Source organism: Xenopus tropicalis, chromosome 3 (genome assembly GCF_000004195.4).
Source record: "Xenopus tropicalis strain Nigerian chromosome 3, UCB_Xtro_10.0, whole genome shotgun sequence".
In the NCBI taxonomy this organism is placed as follows: Eukaryota; Metazoa; Chordata; class Amphibia; order Anura; family Pipidae; genus Xenopus; species Xenopus tropicalis.
This window is the reverse complement of record NC_030679.2, coordinates 47,103,763-47,128,871: the sequence shown is the minus strand read 5'-3', so window position 1 is coordinate 47,128,871 and position 25,109 is coordinate 47,103,763.

The following is a 25,109-nucleotide window of genomic DNA, read 5'->3' as shown; positions in this document are numbered from 1 at the left end:
ATTGTGAGTCTTCAACGACGTAGTGGCTTGAGTGGCTGCTTTGCAAGAAGCAAATGGCATAAATTGCATGTTCCAAGAAAACGCCCCCCCTGTCCACTTCTTGGAAACTTTCTTCCCAAGCCATGCTGGAACTACTGGAGAGCACCCGGTGTCTCACTTCTAATTTGTGCCCATGGTGGTCCATTTCCTTTCATGCATGCCTGGCTTTCTTCCATGTGCATTTCCTTGGGTTTGACTCAACGCATGCCTTCTTCCTTCGGTTGCATTTCCTTGGGCTTGACGTGACGCGTGCCTTCTTCCATGTGTGTTTCCTCGGGGCACCTTTCCAGCTCAGCCCCTGCCATGGACCTTGGGGCTGCGGCTTGCTTGGTTTGACTCAACGCACACCTTCTTCCTTGGATTGCATTTCCTTGGGCTTGACTCGATGCGACGCATGCCTTCTTCCATGTGTGTTTCCTCGGGGGAACCTTTCCAGCTCAGCCCCTACCATGGACCTTGGGGCTGCGGCTTGCTCGGTGTGGTGGCGGAGGTGGGAATTGAACTCAGGATGTTGCGCTCTGGGGGCGGTTACCTTGCCCACTGCTCTACTTGTCCGGCCCCTATTTTACCTAGATACTGGTTTTCCCTTTCTATCTAATGAGCCAATCTTTCCTGCGGCTCCAGCACCGCCGGGCTTAGGTCTGTTTAATGGATGCTTTTTGTTTTCATTGGAAAGAGCCACCTGCTGGCAGAGGTGCGATCTCCTTTGGGCTCGGGGTTAAGGCGGCTGCCTCGCAAACAGAAGGTTGCGAGTTCAAGTCCTGGTGCGGTCTCGTTGCGAAGATGTGATTTCCGTTTACAAACGGAAACTTGCGGCTTCCATTTCTGCTCACTTCTTAGAATAAATTTGCTTCATTGTAAAGAGCCACCAGCCGACGGAGGTGCATGCCTCCTTTGGGCACGTGGTTAGGGTGGCTGCTTTGCAAATGGAAGTTCAAGCGAGTTCAAGCCCTGTCGCGGTCTCGTTAAGACACCGTAAGTTCCGCTTGCAAAAGGGCCATTTTGCCTTCAATTTCTGCTCTCCTCTTGGAATATCTTTGCTTCATTGTAAAGAGCCACCTGCCTGGAGCGCTTGCATGCCTCCTTTGGGCTTGGGGTTAAGGCGGCTGCCTTGCAAGCGGAAGGTTGTGACCTCAAGTCCTGCTGTGGCCTCTTTGAGGTAACGTAGGTTCTGCTAACAACCGGAAGGTTGTGGCTTCAATTTCTGCTCTCCTCTTTTTGAGATGCTTTGGCCCATCATGAAGGGCCATCTGCTACATAATTTCTTCACTTTGCTCTGCGATTTCAGCGTTGTGGTGGAAAAGGCAGCTGCCTTGTAAGTAGACGGTTGTGAGTTCAGCTCTTGGTTTGAAACTGTCTTTGGGATGCTTTTGTTTGAGTGATTTTGCTTCATCGTGAAGAGCCAGCGGGCAACAAATTGACAAAGATGAGCGCACGTCACCGGCAGCTTAGAGGATGCTTGTGAAGGACCATCTGCCGCCAAATTTGCCAACCTAAGTGTGGGGCTTTAGCAATGTGATGACCAGCCAGGCTGTTTTATAAGAAGAAGGTCGTGAGTTAAATCCCAGAGTCTTCCCACATCTGTCTTTTTAGGATGGTTTCCTCACAATTGCCTTGGTTCTTCATAAAGGACCTTTTGCCACAAAATGTGCCCAGCCAATTGTGAGTCTTCAACGACGTAGTGGCTTGAGTGGCTGCTTTGCAAGAAGCAAATGGCATAAATTGCATGTTCCAAGAAAACGCCCCCCCTGTCCACTTCTTGGAAACTTTCTTCCCAAGCCATGCTGGAACTACTGGAGAGCACCCGGTGTCTCACTTCTAATTTGTGCCCATGGTGGTCCATTTCCTTTCATGCATGCCTGGCTTTCTTCCATGTGCATTTCCTTGGGTTTGACTCAACGCATGCCTTCTTCCTTCGGTTGCATTTCCTTGGGCTTGACGTGACGCATGCCTTCTTCCATGTGTGTTTCCTCGGGGCACCTTTCCAGCTCAGCCCCTGCCATGGACCTTGGGGCTGCGGCTTGCTTGGTTTGACTCAACGCACACCTTCTTCCTTGGATTGCATTTCCTTGGGCTTGACTCGATGCGACGCATGCCTTCTTCCATGTGTGTTTCCTCGGGGGAACCTTTCCAGCTCAGCCCCTACCATGGACCTTGGGGCTGCGGCTTGCTCGGTGTGGCGGCGGAGGTGGGAATCGAACTCAGGATGTTGCGCTCTGGGGGCGGTTACCTTGCCCACTGCTCTACTTGTCCGGCCCCTATTTTACCTAGATACTGGTTTTCCCTTTCTATCTAATGAGCCAATCTTTCCTGCGGCTCCAGCACCGCCGGGCTTAGGTCTGTTTAATGGATGCTTTTTGTTTTCATTGGAAAGAGCCACCTGCTGGCAGAGGTGCGATCTCCTTTGGGCTCGGGGTTAAGGCGGCTGCCTCGCAAACAGAAGGTTGCGAGTTCAAGTCCTGGTGCGGTCTCGTTGCGAAGATGTGATTTCCGTTTACAAACGGAAACTTGCGGCTTCCATTTCTGCTCACTTCTTAGAATAAATTTGCTTCATTGTAAAGAGCCACCAGCCGACGGAGGTGCATGCCTCCTTTGGGCACGTGGTTAGGGTGGCTGCCTTGCAAATGGAAGTTCAAGCGAGTTCAAGCCCTGTCGCGGTCTCGTTAAGACACCGTAAGTTCCGCTTGCAAAAGGGCCATTTTGCCTTCAATTTCTGCTCTCCTCTTGGAATATCTTTGCTTCATTGTAAAGAGCCACCTGCCTGGAGCGCTTGCATGCCTCCTTTGGGCTTGGGGTTAAGGCGGCTGCCTTGCAAGCGGAAGGTTGTGACCTCAAGTCCTGCTGTGGCCTCTTTGAGGTAACGTAGGTTCTGCTAACAACCGGAAGGTTGTGGCTTCAATTTCTGCTCTCCTCTTTTTGAGATGCTTTGGCCCATCATGAAGGGCCATCTGCTACATAATTTCTTCACTTTGCTCTGCGATTTCAGCGTTGTGGTGGAAAAGGCAGCTGCCTTGTAAGTAGACGGTTGTGAGTTCAGCTCTTGGTTTGAAACTGTCTTTGGGATGCTTTTGTTTGAGTGATTTTGCTTCATCGTGAAGAGCCAGCGGGCAACAAATTGACAAAGATGAGCGCACGTCACCGGCAGCTTAGAGGATGCTTGTGAAGGACCATCTGCCGCCAAATTTGCCAACCTAAGTGTGGGGCTTTAGCAATGTGATGACCAGCCAGGCTGTTTTATAAGAAGAAGGTCGTGAGTTAAATCCCAGAGTCTTCCCACATCTGTCTTTTTAGGATGGTTTCCTCACAATTGCCTTGGTTCTTCATAAAGGACCTTTTGCCACAAAATGTGCCCAGCCAATTGTGAGTCTTCAACGACGTAGTGGCTTGAGTGGCTGCTTTGCAAGAAGCAAATGGCATAAATTGCATGTTCCAAGAAAACGCCCCCCCTGTCCACTTCTTGGAAACTTTCTTCCCAAGCCATGCTGGAACTACTGGAGAGCACCCGGTGTCTCACTTCTAATTTGTGCCCATGGTGGTCCATTTCCTTTCATGCATGCCTGGCTTTCTTCCATGTGCATTTCCTTGGGTTTGACTCAACGCATGCCTTCTTCCTTCGGTTGCATTTCCTTGGGCTTGACGTGATGCGTGCCTTCTTCCATGTGTGTTTCCTCGGGGCACCTTTCCAGCTCAGCCCCTGCCATGGACCTTGGGGCTGCGGCTTGCTTGGTTTGACTCAACGCACACCTTCTTCCTTGGATTGCATTTCCTTGGGCTTGACTCGATGCGACGCATGCCTTCTTCCATGTGTGTTTCCTCGGGGGAACCTTTCCAGCTCAGCCCCTACCATGGACCTTGGGGCTGCGGCTTGCTCGGTGTGGCGGCGGAGGTGGGAATCGAACTCAGGATGTTGCGCTCTGGGGGCGGTTACCTTGCCCACTGCTCTACTTGTCCGGCCCCTATTTTACCTAGATACTGGTTTTCCCTTTCTATCTAATGAGCCAATCTTTCCTGCGGCTCCAGCACCGCCGGGCTTAGGTCTGTTTAATGGATGCTTTTTGTTTTCATTGGAAAGAGCCACCTGCTGGCAGAGGTGCGATCTCCTTTGGGCTCGGGGTTAAGGCGGCTGCCTCGCAAACAGAAGGTTGCGAGTTCAAGTCCTGGTGCGGTCTCGTTGCGAAGATGTGATTTCCGTTTACAAACGGAAACTTGCGGCTTCCATTTCTGCTCACTTCTTAGAATAAATTTGCTTCATTGTAAAGAGCCACCAGCCGACGGAGGTGCATGCCTCCTTTGGGCACGTGGTTAGGGTGGCTGCCTTGCAAATGGAAGTTCAAGCGAGTTCAAGCCCTGTCGCGGTCTCGTTAAGACACCGTAAGTTCCGCTTGCAAAAGGGCCATTTTGCCTTCAATTTCTGCTCTCCTCTTGGAATATCTTTGCTTCATTGTAAAGAGCCACCTGCCTGGAGCGCTTGCATGCCTCCTTTGGGCTTGGGGTTAAGGCGGCTGCCTTGCAAGCGGAAGGTTGTGACCTCAAGTCCTGCTGTGGCCTCTTTGAGGTAACGTAGGTTCTGCTAACAACCGGAAGGTTGTGGCTTCAATTTCTGCTCTCCTCTTTTTGAGATGCTTTGGCCCATCATGAAGGGCCATCTGCTACATAATTTCTTCACTTTGCTCTGCGATTTCAGCGTTGTGGTGGAAAAGGCAGCTGCCTTGTAAGTAGACGGTTGTGAGTTCAGCTCTTGGTTTGAAACTGTCTTTGGGGTGCTTTTGTTTGAGTGATTTTGCTTCATCGTGAAGAGCCAGCGGGCAACAAATTGACAAAGATGAGCGCACGTCACCGGCAGCTTAGAGGATGCTTGTGAAGGACCATCTGCCGCCAAATTTGCCAACCTAAGTGTGGGGCTTTAGCAATGTGATGACCAGCCAGGCTGTTTTATAAGAAGAAGGTCGTGAGTTAAATCCCAGAGTCTTCCCACATCTGTCTTTTTAGGATGGTTTCCTCACAATTGCCTTGGTTCTTCATAAAGGACCTTTTGCCACAAAATGTGCCCAGCCAATTGTGAGTCTTCAACGACGTAGTGGCTTGAGTGGCTGCTTTGCAAGAAGCAAATGGCATAAATTGCATGTTCCAAGAAAACGCCCCCCCTGTCCACTTCTTGGAAACTTTCTTCCCAAGCCATGCTGGAACTACTGGAGAGCACCCGGTGTCTCACTTCTAATTTGTGCCCATGGTGGTCCATTTCCTTTCATGCATGCCTGGCTTTCTTCCATGTGCATTTCCTTGGGTTTGACTCAACGCATGCCTTCTTCCTTCGGTTGCATTTCCTTGGGCTTGACGTGACGCATGCCTTCTTCCATGTGTGTTTCCTCGGGGCACCTTTCCAGCTCAGCCCCTGCCATGGACCTTGGGGCTGCGGCTTGCTTGGTTTGACTCAACGCACACCTTCTTCCTTGGATTGCATTTCCTTGGGCTTGACTCGATGCGACGCATGCCTTCTTCCATGTGTGTTTCCTCGGGGGAACCTTTCCAGCTCAGCCCCTACCATGGACCTTGGGGCTGCGGCTTGCTCGGTGTGGCGGCGGAGGTGGGAATCGAACTCAGGATGTTGCGCTCTGGGGGCGGTTACCTTGCCCACTGCTCTACTTGTCCGGCCCCTATTTTACCTAGATACTGGTTTTCCCTTTCTATCTAATGAGCCAATCTTTCCTGCGGCTCCAGCACCGCCGGGCTTAGGTCTGTTTAATGGATGCTTTTTGTTTTCATTGGAAAGAGCCACCTGCTGGCAGAGGTGCGATCTCCTTTGGGCTCGGGGTTAAGGCGGCTGCCTCGCAAACAGAAGGTTGCGAGTTCAAGTCCTGGTGCGGTCTCGTTGCGAAGATGTGATTTCCGTTTACAAACGGAAACTTGCGGCTTCCATTTCTGCTCACTTCTTAGAATAAATTTGCTTCATTGTAAAGAGCCACCAGCCGACGGAGGTGCATGCCTCCTTTGGGCACGTGGTTAGGGTGGCTGCCTTGCAAATGGAAGTTCAAGCGAGTTCAAGCCCTGTCGCGGTCTCGTTAAGACACCGTAAGTTCCGCTTGCAAAAGGGCCATTTTGCCTTCAATTTCTGCTCTCCTCTTGGAATATCTTTGCTTCATTGTAAAGAGCCACCTGCCTGGAGCGCTTGCATGCCTCCTTTGGGCTTGGGGTTAAGGCGGCTGCCTTGCAAGCGGAAGGTTGTGACCTCAAGTCCTGCTGTGGCCTCTTTGAGGTAACGTAGGTTCTGCTAACAACCGGAAGGTTGTGGCTTCAATTTCTGCTCTCCTCTTTTTGAGATGCTTTGGCCCATCATGAAGGGCCATCTGCTACATAATTTCTTCACTTTGCTCTGCGATTTCAGCGTTGTGGTGGAAAAGGCAGCTGCCTTGTAAGTAGACGGTTGTGAGTTCAGCTCTTGGTTTGAAACTGTCTTTGGGATGCTTTTGTTTGAGTGATTTTGCTTCATCGTGAAGAGCCAGCGGGCAACAAATTGACAAAGATGAGCGCACGTCACCGGCAGCTTAGAGGATGCTTGTGAAGGACCATCTGCCGCCAAATTTGCCAACCTAAGTGTGGGGCTTTAGCAATGTGATGACCAGCCAGGCTGTTTTATAAGAAGAAGGTCGTGAGTTAAATCCCAGAGTCTTCCCACATCTGTCTTTTTAGGATGGTTTCCTCACAATTGCCTTGGTTCTTCATAAAGGACCTTTTGCCACAAAATGTGCCCAGCCAATTGTGAGTCTTCAACGACGTAGTGGCTTGAGTGGCTGCTTTGCAAGAAGCAAATGGCATAAATTGCATGTTCCAAGAAAACGCCCCCCCTGTCCACTTCTTGGAAACTTTCTTCCCAAGCCATGCTGGAACTACTGGAGAGCACCAGGTGTCTCACTTCTAATTTGTGCCCATGGTGGTCCATTACCATTCTGGGTTGCTCCATGTCTATATGCCCTTGAGCTTTTTCCCTGTTCTTGCAGAGAGTTTGCATGCTTCCTCTGTAGTCATCATTTGGTATGTACGTACAGGAATGGTACCTTTTATATAGAATGCTCGGGACCTGAGTTTTTCTGGATAAGGGGTTCTTCCGTAATTTGGATCTCCGTACCTTAAGTCTGTTAAAAATCAAATACTGAATAAACACAATAGGCTTGTTTTACCTCCAATAAGGTTCAATTATATCTTAGTTGGGATCAAGTACAAGGCACTGTTTTATTATTACAGAGAAAATGGAAATCATTTTTAAAAACTAGAATTATTTGCTTATAATGGAGTCTATGGTAGACGGTCTTTCCATAATTTGGAACTTTCTGGATAATGGGTTCCCGGATAAGGGATCCCAGATCTTTATGTATGTATTTGTTTATTTAAAAATTGCTAGTTATGTACGCAGCGCTGTACAGTAAAATACATTAACACAAACAGGGGATTATTAAGATAATAATAGATAAATACAAAGTATAACAATAAATTCAAATAAATATAAGATACAGTTGCAATAAGTTAAGATTCAAAAACATCAGCAGATGGAGGTCCCTGCAAGGGTGATGCGTTTACAAGTGATCTGAATGAGTTTAACAAGGAGTTAATGAAATAACATCTCTCTTCTTCTGCTTATTTCAGGTAAATCTGCTATATCTGCACTCAATTCCAACTAGCCAAAATATATATAGATTATTAGCTCCCTCTGCAGTTGTGTACATGTTATGAACTCTATAAAACGCCTCCATAAATAAACTCTGTAAGTCACTTTATCTCAGGGTTCATCTTCACTCTTGCTATACTCCCACCTCTGACACAGCTGGGTGATTAGCCTGTTGCTTGATCAATTACAATCAGTTGTGATTCCCTAGACCTGTGTCCAGTCCTGCCCAGCTTTGTCTCTCCCTATTTATTAAGACTTTCTTAGGGGAGAGCATTTGCAAGGGTGATGTGTTCCAAAGTGATTTGTTTACAAGTGGTCTGCACGAGTTTAACAAGGAGTTCAACAAAGAAGAACTACAAGGAGAGCCACTACAAACTACTTATTGCAATTTATAAACTGTGTAAAATGCAGACAATTTCACTGATCCAGGAACCAACCCACCTTCTACTGCCATTCCCTGAAGCTACAAGATTACAATTCACCTGCTAATGGCAAAACTCACTTAATTTCTACTGATTGTATGGATGGTGCTCCCTAAGGTAGTCCTTTAACCCCCGTGTTGTCTTTCCCTACTCCATCCACATATCCTCCTCCCTGCTCCCATCTTCATACTCTAGCTCTTTCACGCTTTATTACTACTTGCAACATCTTCGTCCCACAGTTACTGTCCGTACATGGAGGCGCACTTATTTTAAAGCCTCTGCTCACATCTTTTCACTCTTTTTCCTACTGGCTGAAAGGGATGTCTCTCCAAATCCCAGGCCCTGCTCCATACCTACTTATATTGGTCCTCGTCCTTCTGCCCCAATGCGTAAAGCCTCTTGTTCCTCTGCTGTTTCTAACCTTATTTAGGTTCCCACTCTTCCCTCTTCCTGCTTCTGTTTTCTTGTGCCCTCCTTAATGTCCGTTCCTTAACTAACAAAGCTACACTAATCCATGATATGTTCTGCTCTAAATCATTTCATCTCCTAGCACTAAGAGAAACCTGGCTTTTGCAGAATGACACAGCGGTCTGTCTTTCTCCCACACCCCCCGGACCACTAGACATGGGGGGGGGGGAAGAGTTGGAATTCTCCTCTCCTCCCGTTGTCAATTCCCATCTCTTCCTATTCCTCCAGCTTTTTGGTTTAACTCATTTGAGGTGCATGCCCTTCAAATCTTCCATCCTCTCACTGTACGGGTGGCTCTCATTTACAGGCCCCCCATCAGCCTCCTCCTCTTTCTGATTTTGAAACCTGGCTCTCTCTTTTTCCCTCTGTACTGATGGCCCTGCAATCATCCTTGGGAATTTCAACTCCCACATTGATGATCCCTCCCTAACCTTGGCCCTCACGTTTTCTCCGCCTAACCTCCTCCTTTGAACTCCAGCAGTAGACAAACGCTCTGAATCATAAGGGTGGCCACTTTCTGGATTTAGTCTTTACTAAAAATCTGTCCCTTTCTGATTTTAACAGTGTCCCCTTCTCTGACCATCACCTGGTTACATATTCTGTCTCTCACTCTCCTTCCCCCACTGTATTAAATCAAAATACACGTGACCTAGACCTCCCAGCCCAGAGTGAGCTACACTCTTTTAGGTCTCTCCTCCCTTAACGAGCTGTCTGACCCTCATACCCTGGTTAGCGAGTACAACAGCATACTAGCCTCCACCACTGACTCATTTGCACCCCCTCAGCCTAAGCGTACTCGGGCTCAAAACCCACGCCCCTGGCTGAATGTACACACCAAATTCTTACACTCCTGTGCGAGGTCTGCGGAACGTATGTGGAGGAAATCCCATACACAAGCAGACTTTATCCATTATAAATTCCTATTAGCCTGCCTCAACTCTGCCTTGTCGAAGGCTAAACAGGAATACTACAATACCCTTATAAACAATAATAAATCCAACACGCGACGCCTGTTTTCTATATTCAATACCATTCTGCGTCCCTCACAGACTCCATTACCTAACTTTATGCACTCTCACCAGGACTTTGCTGATTTTTCCTTGAACAAAGTGGAGCCCATCTGCAATCAGTTTCCCCCCTCTACTAATACAAACCAGCTCCTAATTCCTCAGCCCCCCTTCTGCATGTCTTAGCTCTCTTGGTCCCGTAACTGTCTCCAAAATCTCCCGGCTTCTCTTGTCGGCTCCGCTCACCACTTGCTCTCTTGACCCTATGCCTTCTTCTCTGCTTAAACACTGTGCTGCTGAACTTACTCCAGTTCTTACTCACATCTTCAACTCTTCTCTGGCTTCTGGAAGTTTCCCCTCTTCATTCAAACAAGCCTGTGTCAAGCCTATCCTTAAATAGGACATGCTGGGCCCATCCTGTCTCTAACTACCATCCTGTCACACTTCTACTGCTTGCCTCCAAAATCTTAGGGCATAGTCTTCTCCCGTATTACTAACTTTCTTAACGCCCATAATTTATTTATTGGAACCGCTGCAATCTGGCTTTTGGCCTGCACACTCTACTGAAACAGCGTTGTGCAGAGTTACAAATGATCTTCAGGTTGCCAAAGTCAAAGGTCACTTTTCTATACTAATCCTCCTCGATCTATCTGCTGCATTTGATACTGTCGACCACTCCCTCCTGATGCAAATTCTGCATTCGTTTGGTATCCCTAGTCAGGCTGCATCCTGGATTTCTTCTTACCTCTCTAACTGTTCATTCACTGTCTCCTAATGCTAACAAAACCTCATCTCCAGTTCCTCTTAATGTGGGGGTACCCCAAGGCTCTGTACTTGGGCCGTTGTTGTTCTCCCTCTACACGCTGTCTTTGGGAGATCTTAATATTATATTGTCACCCACTGTGACCTACAGCACTTATATTTGCCTATTTGTGTCTGTAAGTTACCCTCCCATATAGATTGTAAGCTCTATGGGGAAGGAGCCTCCATCTTCTTGTGTCTTTGACTCTTCACTTATTGCAACTGTATCTTGTATTTATTGTTATACTTTGTATTTAACTATTATCATCTTAATAACCCCCTGTTTGTATTAATGTAGTCTACTGTTCAGCACTGCTTACATAAGTAGCGCTTTATCATTAAAGATATACATACAGTACATACATACAACTCTTCATGCTGCTTCTAGCATATAATCCTTTGGTGGTACTTGTCTATGAGTGGGACAAGAAACATATTTGTCTGAATACCAAACTCTGCTGGAAGGTGCTTTTCAGCTCCACAGGAAGCTGCTGCAGACATCAGCCAAGCAATTAATGGTCAAAAGGCTTTTTTCAATAATGAATAAATAGCTGCTGAGCGCTGATAACTCCAGTGCCTATAGCCCTAGGTTCCTATAATGAAAATGCTACTTGGTAACATTTCAAGGTTGAAAAGGGTGATTTGTGGTGGAACTGATTTAAATGTGAAAAAGAACTTTCTGAATGTTAATAGTCAACCATATTATTTATTCATGCCGCTAATTTACAGAATGCCAAAATGCAGGTATATTCTGATAATTATCAGCAATTGGGCTACCAGAAGCAACCAAAAGAGCTCTAGAGCTTTTTTGTAGACCTCTACTGGAAACATAGAATGTAATTTATGTTGGTTGAAGTTTGTTGATGATAAAGATGATAAAAAATGCTATGGCCTAGTAAGGCCGAATGATCCATCCATTTTATGTATATTATTTTCAACTCCATTAAGTTATTCTGGGTGTATTTGTGCTCTCGGGACAATCACCCTGGAACACTTCTATTTGGCGAGTACAAAGCAAAGACACTCTGTGTCTAATCCCATTGCTGACAACATGGGGAAGGAGGACTTATCTGATCATATTACTGTATCAATATTTACAGCTCTGGTTTTTGTTTCATAAAATGCATTTAGGAGTAATAACAGGTTTATACAATGCAAACTAAACCATAAAAACCAGATCTGTAACCCTCAAAGCATACCATACTTGATGACACTTATGTTCTAGAAAAATAAAGAGACAGAGCAAAAAAAACCAAAGACCAGAGGTATAGTCAAACTATATTGGTATGATCATGATCTCTAATTAAAATTCAGCAGCAATATTAAAATAATACTGTCATGGAAAAACATTTTTTTTTTTAAATGCATCAGTTAATAGAGCTTCTCCAGCAGAATCTGCATTAAAATCTGTTATTCAAAAACACAAATAGATTTTTTTTAATATTTAATTTTAAAATTTCTCATGGGGCTAGCCATATTCTTCATTTCCCAGGGTGCCACAGCCATGTGACTGTGTTCTTTTAAACTTCAGTTACACTTTACTGCTGTGCTGCAAGTTAGAGTGATATCAACCCTCTCCCAACAGCTGATCAGCAGAACAATGGGAAGTGAACAAGATAGCAGCTCCCAGTAGATATCAGAATAGCACTCAATAGTAAGAAATCCAAGTCCGGCTTGGGACTCCTCCAGTTACATGAGAGTACGAGAAACAGTAGTTTACCTGAAAGCAGTTCTAATGTGTAGCGCTGGCTCCTTCTGAAAGCTCAGACTCAGGTACAATGCACTGAGATGGCTGCCTACACACCAACATTACAACTAAAAAAAAAAAATTTGTTGGTTCAAAACTAAAATTTGAAATTGTATAGAGTGAATTATTTGCTATATAAACAGTGTAATTTAGAAATAAGAAGTATACCATACAAATCATGACAGAATCCCTTTAAGAAAAATCATTTCGGAGGTCCATGGCTCTAGGTACCAGAGCAAGGACAGATATGATTTGTAGTAAGAGGCACTGAGACTCTGTTTATAAAGAAATGGCAGGTGGTTATAACAATACAAGTAATTTATGCTAAGCAATTTGCATGCAAGGATGCAACTAAGGACAAGAAGCTGGATAAAGTCATAGGATATACAATCATGTAAATATTAATGTGCATTTAGTGTTATGGTATAACACACAGCACTATTTATCAGTAAAGGAGTGGATAATGATTGGGCTGGACCCCAACTCCATTCACTGAGCAACAAATTCTCAGCAACTCAGAGATGTCACATTCTCCATAGAGCTTTACAGTGTGAGCAAGAGACAAGTCTGCTGCTCAATAAATTAGTCTTAAGAGCTGACAAGAGCGGGTGCTAAAAGGGAAATTATAGATACATCCTGAGAAATCACTTTGTAATATGCACGTTTGTACAGTAGCAGCTGGGTACAGAAATGCTTCTTCTCCCTTAAGAATACATCCTGAGTATTTGCCCAACGAGAACCGATAAACAGTGGAGTAGCTTCAAAAAAAGTCCCTCCAGCTGCAGAAACTCAAATGTACATGTGCCATGCTTTTACAAATTCATTGTTTTAGATGGGAGGGGAGGTAAGACCTGCTTACTGCTTAAAGGACCTGTATACCACCTTGTTCAACAAGAGATCAATGAATATGGCCCATGGGCTTGTGAACATACTTTGTGTCTTTTGTTTTAATTACAAATACTCTATTGGGGTTATGTTTGCCCAGGAGCAGAACCCATAGCAACGAATCAGCAGGTAACATTTACTGGTTACCTGTTTAAAAGCAAGCATCTTATTTGTTGCTATTGGCTACAGCACCTGGGTAAATTTAGTATCTTACATATGTGGGTATATTTTTGTTATTTCTTGAGCTAAATAGGGCAAACAGGGAAATTGAAACTACTTCATGTTTGGTCCTGGTGAGGTGAACAATTAGATTATCAGTACACAAATCTCTTCCTTGACACTTTGTTGTGACTTTTTGTTAGCAGGAGCCCACTATGCAGGTGGATTACCTGTGCTCTGGTTATCAAATTATCTAACTTGCAAATACCAAACACGGAGTAGTCTCTTTGCCCTGTTTAGTTCAAGTAACAAGAAAAACTATAGATTTCTTGTGATTAAAACAATAGGTAACAACCATGTTTGGTACAAGCCCTATTCCTATTTACCATAACATTATATAATGGTTGCAGCTGGCTTTTTTTTTTTTTTTAACCTGAAATGTTACATTTTCCAGAAGCCCAGTCCCAGTGGAATAAGGATTGATATTTCAGTAATATCGAATATTTAGAATGAACAGTGTCCAAGGCACCATACATGGAGAATTATTTATATAAGAGATCTATCTGAGCTGAGTTCATTATATTCATTCACATTAATATGTGGTTTACTTAAATATTGTCAAACGTACATTGCATTAACAAATGGTTTGTTTGCCCCTTAATATGAAAGTACTGTTCATTGTTTAAGTGTCACTGGGCGCATGTGTGTTCAGTAGCCAGACAGATCTTCAGTGGAAATGTTGTACTTTATTGTTAGCAAATGCAGAAAAACCACAAAGTACTTGCAAAGGTGCCATATACACTTTTACCAGCAGGGACCCAAGAGTAAACCTACAAGCACAATCCTGGAGCTCTAGAACTCCCTCTTAGGGCTCTGGCACACGGGGGAGATTAGTCGCCCGCGATAAAACTCCCTGTTCGCGGGCGACTAATCTCCCCGAGTTGCCTACCCCTGCCATCCCACCGGCGAACATGTAAGTCGCCGGCGGGATGGCAGACGCGGCGGGGCGATTTGCGCGAAATCGCGCCGCCGCGTCTGCCATCCCGCCATCCCGCCGGCGACTTACATGTTCGCCGGTGGGATGGCAGGGGTAGGCAACTCGGGGAGATTAGTCGCCCGCGAACAGGGAGTTAATCGCGGGCGACTAATCTCCCCCTGTGTGCCAGAGCCCTTACAAAGGCTTAACACAGATTCCTAAAAGAAACCCGTCTGCAACTTTTATAGCCTCCAAACTGCTCTATGCTGCCCCCAGGTGGTCAGTATCTACTCTATAAATATTCATTCAGAGAGGCTGCCCACCCCTTCTCTAAGGGCTCAGGCCCACGAGGAGATTTGTCGCCTGCGTTTTTCCCCCCGGCGCTTTGGCGACAAGTCGCCACGACAATACACACAAAGAGATTTCATGCGAGTTGAGCTCCATGCGATCTGCTACCCATTGTACCACTCAACAGTTACCCCTCCCACAGGTTTACTCAAGTCGCTCAGAAAAGGGTCTGTGTGCGATTTGAAACAGCAGGTGACTTGAAGTAGCCTCGTATGTTTTGACGCTGGCGATTTCCATTGGTTTAGCATTGGCATCTTGTCATTCGTCTTGTCGCCAAATCGAAAATCGCCGCCGACAAATCTCCTTGTGTGCCAGAGCCCTAAGAGCTCTGGGTAAGTGCTTCATGAAACTTTACTTTATACAAGCAATTGCAATGTTCTGTGTAGGAACAAAGTAGCTTTATACATACACTTGTGGCAAACATACTATAGCTTTCAATAAGCAGTTGTTTCAGCACCATTTAAAACATACTCCCAGCACAGCTGAGGCACATGCTTCAGTTTGTTACCCAAAGCTAATACTGTTGCAAAGTTTCCACTTTTAAAACACACAATATTATATATATTGTGTGGGCAAAACTGTGACCACCCTCAGGGAACGTATTGGCGCTATTAGCAAGGCCCTAAAAGATGGCGAATCAAATCAGCCTGTTGCAAGACATTTCTTGCTTATGCGCCATACCCTTCCCACATTTAAATGTATGGCTATAGACCATCAGCCAACCTTACCCAGGGGTGGCAACAGGGACTTGGCTCTTCTCCGTCGAGAATCACGTAGGATCTATAAATTGGACTGTGTGGCCCCACGGGGCTTGAATGAGACATTACCCCTTGGCTGCTTTATTTAAATAATGTTACCCTGACTAGCATAATGATTTTTTGTCTATGATCACACTTTTGCACTCCCTTGTTCATATAAATAATGTTCCTCTGTCTGTGAGCACATTGTTGGAGATGAAATTTGCAACATTGCTCCGTACCCGGGTCCGCTGATAAGGCCTCTGCTTATAATAAGTGGTCCTGCACAGGGCTAAACTTTCTTTAACATACTCCAACCCCCGAGTGAGTTGTGCGGTTGAACTATAACCCCCCCCTGGGGGGATGCCTCGTAAGAGCCACATAGCTGGAAATAGGGTTGGCACAGACCTCTGATCCTTAGTACAAGGACCAGGGGATCTGAAGGCCACCCTGGGCTAAGCTAAGTACGTGGCCATTTGAAGCTCCAACTCTCACGGCACTGCCTACGCACACGGACTGCTGAGTCCGCTTACTATGGACGGGTTGCCTAGCAACCACCCGCATACTAGCCAAAAGTAGCGGTAACAATGCAGAGCGGCTCATATTTGGACACGGACGGGTTCGGCAGAAACTGGGTCGGGTGACAGGTGTGTATCCCATACGAAGGGACTGGGATGGTGGCGCTGGCAGTTCTTACTTGAATATCTAGTATAAATAAATTTGAAGCAACTGTACTTGTTTAGTAATCATTGAAGACGTTTCACTACTCATCCGAGCAGCTTCTTCAGTTCAACTGACTGGTATGGGAAGTCCTCAGCATATATACTCTTCCACTAACCCAATCACAATGGCACTATGTAACTCTTCAGAAAGGTGACATCTGAAACTCACAGAGGTGTGAATGCTGTGGAGTTACTTTGAAAGGATTACCCAAGTATCATGCAACTCTTCAAACAGGTGTTACTTGTTAGAGTTGCATGAATGGATGTGTGAAGAGTTCTGAAACTGCCGGGGTACAGATGTTAGAACAGCATTGCATGTAGCAGACAGATGGTGTCCAAATTTTGGACAAAGAAGACCGCTGGTTTGAAAGAGGTGTAAAAGAGGCCATTCATGTCAAAGTGGAGAAACCATCCCTTAACAGAGGCGGGGGACTTCGACACCATCTGTCTGCTACATACAATGCTGTTCTAACATCTGTACCCCGGCAGTTTCAGAACTCTTCACACATCCATTCATGCAACTCTAACAAGTAACACCTGTTTGAAGAGTTGCATGATACTTTGGTAATCCTTTCAAAGTAACTCCACAGCATTCACACCTCTGAGTTTCAGATGTCACCTTTCTGAAGAGTTACATAGTGCCATTGTGATTGGATTAGTGGAAGAGTATATATGCTGAGGACTTCCCATACCAGTCAGTTGAACTGAAGAAGCTGCTTGGATGAGTAGTGAAACGTCTTCAATGATTACTAAACAAGTCCAGTTGCTTCAAATTTATTTATACTAGATATACCATGACCTGGATGAATGAAAATCTTCATAGACATATTCTTACTTGAATATGTGATGCGGACTGCTGCAAGCGCTCCATAGCGCTTGGTTGTCTGCACGTATATGAGCACCGGATCGGTGCAGTTCGGAAATATATATGTGCAACAGAATACACTCTCTCTCTCACTCCCTCTACCTACCCTTCTAACTCACACCCATGGGCACTCTTATGTTATTGCCCTTGTACGTCTGTGTATATGTCTTTTTACTTTTGTTTATTGTTACATATGCAGTTCCTGTATGTTGATTGTTGCTTAGCAACTAGCTTTGGCACCCTTTTGGGCTTAAAAGGCGTTCTCTATGTAGTACAACACTGCTGTCCCTGATGAAAGTTCCTGTAGGAGCTGAAACGTCGGACTAATAAAGAACCTCACTTTTCTACTAACTGTTTGAAGCTTTTGGTGTTAAATAGCCTGTGAGTGCCGGTCTATTCCGTTCTTCTATCTATCTATATATATATATATATATATATATATATATATATATATATGCAGGTACCAACGTTTCAGTCCTTTCTTAGGATTTTCATCAGCCTGACAAAAGTTCTAAGAAAGGACTGAAACGTTGGTAACAATAAATCTCACCGCTTGCATCCTGAAAAACCTGTGAATTTTTTTTTGCTGTATTGCAGAAATCCTAAGAGTGCCGACATTCTTACCTGCTTGTAGAATTTTTTAGCTTTGGCACCAAGGTTTGGGACTATCGTGTGGTGTGCTCCCCATTTTGGACTCATATATATATATAATATTGTGTGTGTTTATATATATATATATTATATATATATATATATATATATATATATATATATATATATAGAAAAAGGCTGAGGCACACAATTAACATTTAAAACAAACATTTTTTTTTTTTTAGCTAAATTCACTCCATCACAAAGTGCAAAATGGATTTCCAGTAATCTCCACTAACGCTGAGCACCAAACAATTCTTACCCTTCTGCCAATGGGTTAGACTGAAGATTAATAGATGTTGACAGAAGCATTGCTTTAGGAGTCAGTGTTATACAGACACCATGATATTTTCTAAATACAGGTGTTGCTCTCACAATAATATATCCTGTGGTGCACAGCATGGGTGTGTGCCGGACTTGTGGTTGCTGTGCCATCTTCACTGAGAAGCTGAAAGCTTTCTACCACTCTAAAAGGTTGGAAAGAATAATTAGCCAGTTGGTAACTTAAAAGAACTGCGAAATTGGCTGTTTGTTACAGTGGGAAGCAAGCATTGGCTTTTATTTAACTCTGATCTTCTGTGCTTCTGGCCCTGACGGATAATTACAGAATTCACAGGAAGCCTGACTGAGAGGGGGTCTATAACAAGAGAGAACTGGCTAAAGCACATTGACAAAGAGAAGGTAAGAAATAGTCTTTGTTATAGACTACTTTTAACAATGGGATAATATGAGAAGATGTGTGCGGATGTGTCTGCAATGGTACCTTAAAGAAAAACTACATGTTCTAAACATAATCTATAGAATAGTTAATTTATACCTAATAATTGACCAGTTAAATCTTATCAAATTGGCACACTTAAGTAAATATTGATCTTGAGCATAGGCGGATATTCAATAAGGCTATAAGGGAGGCTAAGCCTCCCCAAACCTGCTTGTCACATTAAAAAACAAAACAAAACAAGAAAAAAACTCACTCTGTTTCTGCACTGTCCTGGAAATCTTCTGTTGCTGCAAGCTCCAGTTCTGCTGTGCTCTGATTGGATCCTTCCAATTGGATTCTTCTTGTGGATTCTCCAATCAGAGCACAGCTTTTTTGACAGACAGTAAAATTGACCACTCAAAGCATAGATGCAGCCAGGGCTTGGGAGATATTACAAACTTAAGGCAGTGCTGAAATGAAGACTGAAAAGAAGAATCTGCAGGCTGTAAACGTTACCTGAGAACTCTCAACTTCTGCTGAAGTTTTCATCCCACTCCCACAGGTGCTATACAGTTCTAAAGACTGAATACCTAGCTGACATTAAATAGTTTTTTGCCTGACCTGACATCTATAATAATATATAATCTATCCCCTACCCTAACAGATGGAGGGTAAATGAACTCTTTCCCCCTGAAAAGGCTCATTGTGCTTTTATATATTTGTTGTTGTTGTTTTTTGCACTTACTTACTTTTGTCATTGTTTTGTTCATTTCTAGTTAGTTACAGTGGGGCCAATGTTGTGTATCAGTGCCAGTGTTATAGTGCCAGGGCCTGAATATCTGCCCTTTTTTTTTTTTAAAAGGTGTGCCGGTATAAATATACATACATATATACACACATATATATATATTAGATCCAGAGAGCATCGATTAAGGGCTCCAGTCCATTTCTTGCAAAATTCCGGGTTTAATTGCCCAATCGTGGGAATATTCTGTATGCGAAACTCACGTGGGATCTTTTTTGATCTACCGTATATACTTGAGTATAAGCCGAGTTTTTCAGCACGAGCAATGTGCTTAAAAACTCATGCTCGGCTTATACTCGAGTCAATATAGGCCCCCGTGTGAACTCAGCCGTTCGCGTGTGCACGCGCGTGTCCTTTATTAATTATTTGATTATTGAAACTTAGCAGTAGCAGCTGCATTTCCCACCCTAGGCTTACGTTTTTACAGTTTTCTTAGGTAAAATTAGGTACCTCGGCTTATATTCGGATTGGCTTATACTCGAGTATATACAGTATAATAATCTGAAAGAAACAGTCCATGCAGATCCAAGTCTACTACTCACTGTTTTAACTGTGTCAATTCTGAACAAGTGTCCTTGATATTAGTACTGGCCGGCAACTACATCTGTGTGCCCATCAATAGTACTCTATCCGCATCAGCTTCAGATACATGCCAAGTTTCCACGTATTCAGCCGTCATACCAGACCTCTCCACAATGTCCTCCATAGCAAACGAAGTGTATATCACAATCTCATTCGTCTTAATCCCAGGTGCCGGACCAAACACTCCAATGCTTAGTGTGTGTATATTATATGCCAAGAAAGTCCGCACTGACTTAGGACACTCAAATCATAATTGGGTGCTGCATGTAGTTGAATTAGACATTCTATTGCAGAGACACTGCGCACTCCGTAGTCAGTTAGTCCAGTTTATTGTTCCATAAAATCACATTGACGTTTCGGTCCTGGTCTAGGACCTTAATCAACATGTTATACACAATAAAAATACAGGTTGTTAGCGTTTGAGCAGGAGCACCAGGTCCTCTTGTCCACGGAGTCTTCCAGGGAATTAGTATCAGTGAGTACCGCATATGTGGAGAATTACAAGAAAGATTTAATATGTTTTGAACGACAATAAGTCTTCAAAACTGGTTGTTTAGCACTTTTTAGAGATGGGACATGGGTTACCGTCTTTCAAGTACATTGCTTTTGATCACATACCCATGTCTAAAAGAGGTGGTGAGATCTAGGTTGTTGCTACAGCGTGAATCATTTTGGATCAATAAATTGGACACCTTGTCCCCCAAAGGTCTTAACAAATACTGTTCCTTGAACTGTTACCTCCCTGTAAGATAGATGGAGTTATAAAGAATCTTTTGTGCAATATGAAGTTCTATCACATGAGGATATTTGATTGTGTGCCTACATTGATGTTTTTTCATACTAATTGATATTTTTTCCTTTTGATTCTCTGATATGTAGATTTAATATATTATAGCTTGTGTTTTTGTATTGTGTTGCTAATATGTTTCTGTATTGTTTTGGGACTGCAAGGGTGCTAATTACTGACTGCAAGGTGAAGGGTATGATCATTGATGCTTACCTCAGTGGGCGGGGTTATGCTACCTTTAAAGGGATGTGTTCAAACCTGCATTTTTATTGTGTATAACATCTTGATTAAGGTCCTAGACCAGGACCAGGACGTCGATGTGATTTTATGGAACAATAAATTGGACTAATTGACTAGGGAGTGCGCAGTGTCTCTGCAACAGAATGTCTAGTTCAACTACATGCAGCACCCGATTATAATTATGATTTGAGTGTCCTAAGTGAGTGTGGACTTTCTCGGCATATTGTATATGTGTGAATATTTATATATATATATATATATATATATATACTGTATATATATATATATATATATATATATATATATGTGTATATATTGTGACACGCTGACTGCCTATACACGTAATTTTGGGGGAATTAGCAATGGTAGGTATGCAGGCATGCAGAGGATCTGGAGCATAGAGACAGGGACACCATGTCTTCAGGCAAAACACAGGTTTATTTGGGCAATTCTTCCCCACATACAGCTTAAAAGGAACACAGTTCATCAACATACAGTTCATGGATGTGATTTGTCCCTTCTTCAGGGCTCTCACTTTCCAGGGTTAGTTCCACACTCTGGAACACTCATGATTCACATTAAGCCTTGCTGACTCCTCTCAGCACTCAACCATCTGGCCGCGACTCCCTCTGCTCCTTCGCAGTGGCAGGTGGCACCCCCAGCTCCTCTGGGAGTTCCTGACACAGGCAGCCCTCCTGCCCTGTGCCCTGCTCTGAGAGTGACCTTCACTCAGTCAAGGATCAACTTTCTGCTCTTTCTCTCTCTCTGTAAGATCCCACAGCCCTTTTATTGGCTGCTCACCTGCAGCCTAATCAGGCTGCTCCCTACAGCTGGCCAAATCAAAACCTTAAAGGGAGTTTGGAATGGAGGACCTAACCAATAAACCCTCCATTTACTCCAGGGACCTATTCATTTGGCTTTTCCTAAGCCAGTAACCTAAACCCAGCATCACCTGCTGCAAAACCAGGCATTTTACCTGGTGCCATTTGTATCCCACCATTAACACTGGTGGAAAACACATCAAACAATGATCTTTTCCATTGCCTCTCTCACAATATGTATATATACAGTATATGAGAAATGACTACCAAACCAACTTTGATGTTATAACTTACTGACATCATGGAATTGTACAAATAGGGTTGTATATTGAGTATTCCAACAATTTCAAGATCATAACTACTTCAATTCAGTTTTTATTTTACCAATGTAATTACCAATGTTTGTAAATGGGGAGAGGGGACAAGTGGAAAAAGGACTCTCCTTTAACCGCTTTCCTTTTTTTTTTAGTAAAGTGAGAGAGAATAGACCATATTTGCCCCCAAATCGGTTAAAGATGGCCATACATGTTTATCCAATCATTTAGCAAAGTCAAACAAGTGGATCTTTACCCAATTTGGGCAATTCTAATCAAAATTGGACCATAAAGGCAACGATGCAGGCTGTCAGGGAGGGCCCATACAGAGGCAGATAGGCTGTCTGCTCAGTCTGAAGGGGCTAAATCAGCAGCTTAAATCTGCTAGCTGTACTCATTCAGGGGTAAATGTAACTATTTACTTTAACCTCTAGATTTACGTTCATCTGCTGTTGAACTAGAACTCAGTCTTACATCCAAAGGGGATAAAGTATTAATGGTGGTGGGAGCTGTAGATCAAAAACAGCTCTTTGCCTATTTCATGAACATTGAAATTCACAAGTTGGCATTTGAATGTAGTTGAACACATTCCTTGTGTGTATTTTATTTGATCCCTTTTTTTTATTCAGTATCCCTCTTAGGCAATAGGATATTTTTACCTTACCGTTAATCAATTAAAAACTCAACACTGTAAGAACTTCTTGGAATTTCCTTGCGGCAATTTTCATACTGCCAGGCTGGTACAGAATTTCAACACATTTTTTTTTCTCTTAGATACTAATATATATTTTTCACTTCCTTTATTAACTACATGGTTGATCAGAGCAGGGAAAGAGCAGAAATTCTGATATTCTGTTATTTTTCATCTGTCTACACAACTGAGGAGCCACTAATCAAAGCTTTCTTTTTAATGGACCTAAATCTAGTAATATAACTACTGATGCATGGGTCACTCAATTCAAGAGAGACTTGAACATGTAGAGGTAAACAATGGACTGAGACCAGATGTATTTATCCCAGGGTACTAAGCAGGCTTAACTCTGTGATTGCCAAACCGATTCTAGCATGGTGCCGTGAGACTGGCTAATTGCTAATGTGGTGATGCTATTCAAAAAGGGATCCCATTCTCAGCCTGAAAATATCAGACGTCAGTGCTAGTGAAAACATGCATTTTTTGGTCCGGTTTCTATTTTGCTTGGTGTAGCTGCCAAAGCTGTGCCCTAAGGGCCATGGCCTACAGGGAAATGCCTTACACACCACTTGTTTTCTGAAGTCGTGCAGGAGAAACTTTGTACAAATTAGGAAAATAATGTGTCGTGTATGCCTTTCCACTGGCAATTTACTTTATTGCTGGTGGAAAGGCTTTTCGGGGAGATTAGTTGCCCATGCTGACATTACTAATCTCCCTGTGGGCCAAACACCACAAGGAACGTTGATTATGACAACAACTGCAAGGTTTATTATTTGTAAATTATAATGAAACATGTACCCCTGGCTCATATAGAAAAATAAATGAGACGTTATCCTAGAGTTCCTCAACCTGTATAAAAGTTAAAGGCCTACATACTTTTATATGGACAAAAACCTGTTGACTCTCTTTCTCTCTTTATATCTATATATATATATTACTATGCACTTTACTTTAAAATGATACATTTTATTGATTAGATTTTAGACAGCTTAATAAAAGAGACTGACAGAAAAAAAGAAGAAAATTATAATATATCTTTTTGTTATTTTAAAGACAATTATAAGTTAGGGCAATAATGGGCATCTTTTCAATGAATGCATAAGGACAAAATTTCACTTAAATATGAAAAATAACCTTTAGTTTAAATTTTTACATTTTTATTGAGTTTTAATATAGGTCCAACTCAGACAGTGACATCATTTTAGCAAATGATAATAACAGATAAATTATGCATCTTCAACAATTAATCATGATCAGACCTTAAAAAAAAAAAAAAAACAGAAAAGAGAAAAATAGTGGAACCAGACGTCTAAATATCTGTGCGCTGTCTACTGTCCGCAGTCAATTGCTTCTATTTAGTGGAGATTTGGAAAATTTTTGGGGGGTGGAAGGGGAAGTGAAGTCCAGGCTGGATTATATATATCCATATGAGATCCTATAACTATAGAATTCAGTCTGAGAGGTAAGCAATGTCCCCCATGTACAGCAACACGGCAATGTATATTAGACCGTTATAATACACTTTTATGCTCTTATACATAGCAAAAAGAAAAATAATCTTTATTGAATGAGGCATGATCAAGTATCGACTGAAATATGTATTTAGAGATCTAGCTCACTGGATATTCTCAGCAACCTAACATTTCAGTTGCAAGATCTTACAAACAAAACTGGACTTACAGCCTACGGGCAAGCAAATTGAATCTTTATATATCTAGCTATCAGAGTCTTTCATCAATTAGTAAGCAGCCAATGGCATTATGGCTGCTGGAATGTTAGTGGCGGTGCCAAGGGAGCTTCTCTCTCTGCCTTCCCCATCTGTGTCTCTTGGTGTCACTGAAACAGCAGTCATTCTTTGCTCCTAACAGAGTAAGCTGGCGTTGTTGTTAGAGACTGACAAAGTGACGCAACAAGTCTAATTTCATTGATATGCCGCAGTAATGCAAAGACATAGCCAATAGGACACATTTACAACCACAGTTGCTGTTGCACAAAGTTTGCTGCAGCCATTACTTGAATTTGTGCATAGTTGTGCTCAGAGGCGCCACTTTCGTCCTGCCTCCTCTTGCGCATTGCGCACAGTGTGCCTATTGACTGGAGCTACTGCCCCCTCAAATGTGGTGGTAGCTCTAGGATTCCCACAGCAATGAATACAGTGTACTTGCAGCTAAGGAATCAAATGCATAAGTCATTTTGACACTGAACACCAGAAATGATGACATCCGAGTATCAAAGATTTTTCAGTGCAATTATGTCTGATTCACGTTGAAGCATTGTGAGTAAAAACGTGATGACTTGAACCCAAGATTGCATAGAGTATATAGAAGATATATAAGATAGAAGAGGAACCTGTTTTTTTTTTTTTAATATATATTAAAGGAGAAGGAAAGGTAAAAACTAGTAAGCTTTATGAGAAAGGTCTATGTAAATACAGCCATAGCACTCACAGTACTCTGGATCAACTAGAAGTTAGGCATTATGATTGAACGTGATGGGTGTACATCTTTTTTTAACCTGTGTTACTGTGTACACAGGATTTCTTGTCTCCTTTCTTGTAAACAAGTTCTTTGGGTATCTGACTTCCTCTTTCAGACAAATCCTTCATTCCCAGGGCTAGAGTCTGCACAGTTATCTCCTCTCTCCCCTCTCCTGCTCCCCCCTCCTGTAAGAATTCATAAAACT